The following is a 5,352-nucleotide window of genomic DNA, read 5'->3' as shown; positions in this document are numbered from 1 at the left end:
ATAGAGATGTTTCTCCCCTGTATTACCCTCAAGAAGAGTGTGTTCAACAGTAGTCTTCCTTGGTTCCGCCGCTTTCTCCTTTTGCTTCTCTTCTTCATCAACAACTTCAGCTTCTCCGTCTTTCGCTTTTTCAGCATCAGCAACTTTTCCAGACCTTAAGGTAATAGCTTTGACTTGCTCTTTAGCTTCCTTCCTGTCTGGCACTTCAGTATCACTGGGAAGTGTGCCAGGTTGATGATTGAGCACTGCATTGGCTATTTGACCAATTTGATTTTCCAAGGTCTTGATAGAAACAGCCTGACTTTTGCACAACAGCTTGAGTTCCTCGAAATCAGCACTAGAAGGTGGAGCCGCACCTCCTTGTTGAGGATATGATTGCCTTTGAGCATAATGCTGTGGTTGCTGGAATACAGGTGGATTAAACTATTTACTTACGCCTTGCTGATATGGTTGCTGAATAGCATTCTGAGTATTGCTCCAGCTGAAATTGGGATAATTTCTGTTGTTAGGATGATAAGTTGCTGGCACAGGCTGCTGCGGTCGCTGATAATTGTTCACATACTGAACAGATTCATTAACAAGAGAACACTGATCCGTAGCATGAGAACCTGCACAAAGCTCATAGACCATAGCTATCTGATTGACTCCATAGGTGGTTAAAGAATTGACCTTCAAAGATAATGCTTAGAGCTGCGCTGCAATAGCTGTAGCTGTATCAATTTCCAGAATACCTGCTAACTTTCCAGGTATCATCCTTTGAGTTGGGTTTTGATGCTCATTTACAGCCATAGTTTCAATAAGATTATAAGACTCAGTATAGCTTTTGGCCCACAAGGCGCCTCCAGCTGCTGCATCGAGCATGGGCCGAGATTGGGCCCCCAAACCATTATAGAAACCAGAGATCACCATCTAGTCAGGCATACCATGATGTGGACACTTTCTCAACATCTCATTGTAGCGCTCCCAAGCTTCACACATAGATTCTGTTGGTTGCTGCGCAAACTGAGTAAGAGCACTCCTCATAGCTGCAGTCTTCGCCATTGGATAGAACTTCACCAGAAACTTTTGCGCGAGATCTTGCCAAGTAGTGATGGACCCAGCTGGTTCAGAATGTAACCTGTCCTTAGCTTTATCCCTTAGAGAGAATGGGAAAAACCTCAGCTTGATAGCCTCATCAGTCACACCATTATATTTGAAAGTACTACAGATCTCGACAAAATTCCTGATGTGCATGTTGGGGTCTTCAGTCGCAGCACCTTCGAAAGAAACAGAATTCTGCACCATCTGAATAGTGTCCGACTTGATTTTAAAAGTGTTGGCCTGAATAGCCGGATGTAGGATGCTTGACTGAATGTCATCAATTTTAGGTCGAGAAAAGTCCATAAGAGCTGGATCTGCCGGAACTATACGATCACCCATGATTACTGGTTCTTTCTGCTCACTCTCTTTATCCGAATCTTCAAAATCTATCTTCTCCGAAATATCAAGAACTGAGTCTGTCTCCTCAGCCGTATCTAAAGTCCTCTTGCGAGTACGAGAACGTGTTTGCATAAACGCTCGCTAAAGTACCTGAAACATAAGCGGAAACAATAAGTAACACGTCTTAATCAATGAGTCCTAATGACCACTGATGGTAAGTACATAAACTAAACAAATACGCCGAGTCCCCGGCAGTGGCGCCAAAAACTTGTTAGGCAAAAACACGCGCTAATAATTCACGCAAGTATACGCGTTCGCAAGTAATATAGAATAATTTCTAGTTCGTTCCCACAGAGACTCAGACTAATTATGTTCAATTAACACTTACTCACCAATGTATGATTACTTCTCAATGTCAAGACAATAACACGTAGAATTGATTAACTAATTATTAACTATAATTAACTACAAGAATTAAACACTTAATTGACACTTGAATTAACAATATTAAACACTCATGAGATCATAACTTCATTATTACTTCCTTCAATAGTTATTATTATTACCCTTAGCATGTAACGGTGATGATATTAATCGAACAACACGAAACTGATAAAAGTCAACTTTCGTTATACTAATACCATTCTACCAAACATCCACAATTAAGATAGAAGTTGAATAGGCATCAATTATGTTGAGACCCTATATGTCTACAGAATTTGACAACATAACGATTTAAGCAGAAGTTATTCGTTATGATTACACAGGGTAAGTAAAACGGTTAGAGTTACCCACTAATCATGCATACACATACATGAACCTATGCTAGCATGGCAAGTTCTAAACCTCAAGATCCACTGTTGCTTCACAAGAGATTAACACCCTATCTTATATGTTCGCGATGCACATAAGACGAATAAGCACAACCAATACTAGATATCATACAATCATCATACACTAAGGTATTAAACAACTAACTAAAAAATTCCATAGTAAATCCGTTACGACCCCATGATCACGACTAGCCCATGATAGAACTCATCGTCACCATGGGTTCATATGAAAATATGATAATAACATACGAGAATAACTAATAAAAATACTTATTAAAACCAGAGTACGTCACAAGAGTAATAAGGTTCAAAGTAAAGAAAACTAGCATCCACTGATACAACGAATAAAAAAATCACAAGAAAACTATGCTTCTTCTTCTTCGTTACAATGTGTTAAAACGGTCTTCTTCCTTCTCTCTTTGCTCCTTGATTGATACCACGATTCTCTACACGTGAAACGTCTCTAAAAACTACTTATATAGAAGCTCCAGAAGTCCCAGCTATCTCAGAAGTCGGAAGTCCAACATAATCAGGAGTCTAAAAATCAGTATCTTATTTTACGACCCTGAGCGGCAGCCCAACAATCCTCAGCGGGCGCCCAGCTTCCTGAGCAGCCGCCCAGCCAGGCTGAGCGGGCGCCCAACACCTCACTGGAAAATTTATTAATTTGCTCCCGTTTTCTGCTGCGTTCTACTCCTAACTTCCCACTTGCAATGCCAAGCACATACTTAGGCTTATTCCTGATAAAATCTCCCCTCAAACATAAGTAATATCCTGAAATGCACAAACACTAGAAAAATGCATCAAATACACAAAATACTTGATTTCAAGACATCAATTTAAGCCATTATAAGACGTTCTAATTGGTATAAAATGCCACTTATCACTTCCCTTCAAACAACTAGAAGAATTTTGTTTGAACCAACAAGTATAATACAATCATGTTGGCCAAAATCTACTTTATGACCATCTTTAAATAATTAACTTATACTAAGCTGAATATAAGTAAGACCTTTAACATATCTTATCTTCATGTAAGTACATGCCTATTATGTTCCGTCTCTGGGTTGTCGAGACATCTGGCTAAGAAGTGGCCAAATATCTTTTAAAGACTACAAGAATAAGGTTATATTGAATAAATATTATCCATCCTCATCTTCTCCTCAACCACATCACCATTTATAATTGGTACTAGATGTGTGTATGTCTCTAGTAGGGTAGGCAAGGTCCACATGTACCCTTGCAAATTTTAAGGGCTCAAAGTAACATATTATCTCATTAAATTTAAATGTTGAACCCACCAGTTTAGCAATTAGAGTTAACCTCTGTATGGACCTATGTTAATGAGGAACATCAACCAATTTGATCCAATAAGGATCTCTATGAATGACATTACGCTTAAAAGTGGAACCCTCCATCCAATGAAGTAAGTAAAGAGTTCTAGCACACATTTGAACATAATTGTGAGATAAGGCAATTTACCTCTCTCGAACAGTGTTGATATTGCACGTATAATATCCCTTCGAGCTATATTAACTCTAATAAACCATTGTTCTTCCACAATTTAAAATCTTGTTCCCAGATAAATTTAAAAGCAAAATTAGCTCAAATGAATTGATCAATGATGCTAGTGTCCCACTTTTTCCGAGGATTAATGAGAATGTCTCTAGGATTATCTAAAGTAGCTGCTCCATCATCATTTAAAGTGTACAAGGTATGCTCTTAGAAAGTAAGGCACTCCAAGTAACCCGTTTATCAGGATTTGGGTTTCGATGACTAGACTCACCAGTCTAAAAATAGGTAAGACACCATTATGCACATTGACCTTATCTTATAAAGTTGCAATAGTAGGGTGAGTGAATCCTTGAATTAGAGATTTCAAGTTTTCAGGGACTGGTACAGTAACGACTTGTGAGGTAATTTCGGTTATGGATCCTTTTTTGTGGCTTCCTTGTAAGCTACCAGAAGCTAACACAGTTGGTCAATCTTCATTCCTTGCAGAGCAACTATTATTAATTAAAAGTAGATTTTATTAAATTCTCAATAGTTTTCTAGGCGACAAAGGTTGAGCATTGGCAACATGATTAGCGTTAAAAGACTATTCATCACATAACTGCAAAGAAAAGTTATCTCGAGGTATATGATTAATAGCATTGGCATAATGATACCCTAACATATGAGAGAATTCTTCTGAGTTTATGGAATCGAGGTATTAAAGTTTCTTGAACCCAAGGATCGAGGCAAAGATGAAGTAGATCTGGAAGGAAATAAAATAAGGATTATAGAATGGTAGAGCATATGAAAAGTGGATGAAAGATAAATAAATGGTGAAGGAATAAAATCGTCCAAAAAATGAATTGTATCTAGGAGGGAAAGTAATACTAGTGAGAAGGAGGAGCTTCTCTCTCTAAAATCATTGTATTGTCGTTTAATTTATAATTACCAAGGATTATTAAGAATAATTTGAAGGGAGAGATATTAACTGTTCTCTTGAGGTTTTGGATTTTTTCCCTATAATAAAAGTAATTTACTATAAGAAATTAAGGAATAAAATTTAAAAAGTACAAACATTTCCCCTTGTACACATATTAGCATATTGGGTTAGCATTATTTAAAGAAAATAGATTAAAAAAATTGAGTACAAATAATTATAATTCTAAAATTTTATAATCTATTAAAACCTTTTTACAAAATTTTTAGGAAAAATGGAATTTTTCCTATAAGATTGAAACTTAAAAACATTTTAATTGATTTGAATTTGGTATTCGATTTTGATCATCCACTCGAAATCATATCACTCAAGTACCATACCAAATCCTTTAATAGGTACAATGACCAACATAACATCTTCCCCACTATTTCTTCCATTGCCTTTGTCATACCCTCTTCATACACTGTACATGAACGATTATACATTATATATATTCATATTTATATTAAAATATATTTATTTAACCATTCTAAATCAAACTTTCGATAGGTTGTGACTCTACATATCTCATAACTATGTTGGTTCCACATTCGTTGGATTGCATGGCACTCACAAGTCATTAAATGCTCATATGCGAGTTGACATGAAATGTGGGGACATCGGCTTGCA

At 36.8% G+C, this 5,352-nt stretch overlaps 1 non-coding gene across 1 annotated transcript; it reads left to right on the top strand.

The window, feature by feature from the left end:
• The first annotated feature begins 919 nt into the window (after window positions 1-919).
• LOC141681789 (small nucleolar RNA R71) lies at window positions 920-1,026 on the top strand. The gene has a single exon (XR_012559213.1). It is a non-coding gene; the product is annotated as a small nucleolar RNA R71 (small nucleolar RNA).
• Window positions 1,027-5,352: the final 4,326 nt, after the last annotated feature.

Source organism: Apium graveolens, chromosome 8 (assembly GCF_009905375.1).
Source record: "Apium graveolens cultivar Ventura chromosome 8, ASM990537v1, whole genome shotgun sequence".
In the NCBI taxonomy this organism is placed as follows: Eukaryota; Viridiplantae; Streptophyta; class Magnoliopsida; order Apiales; family Apiaceae; genus Apium; species Apium graveolens.
This window is presented reverse-complemented; position numbering and strand designations above follow the sequence as displayed.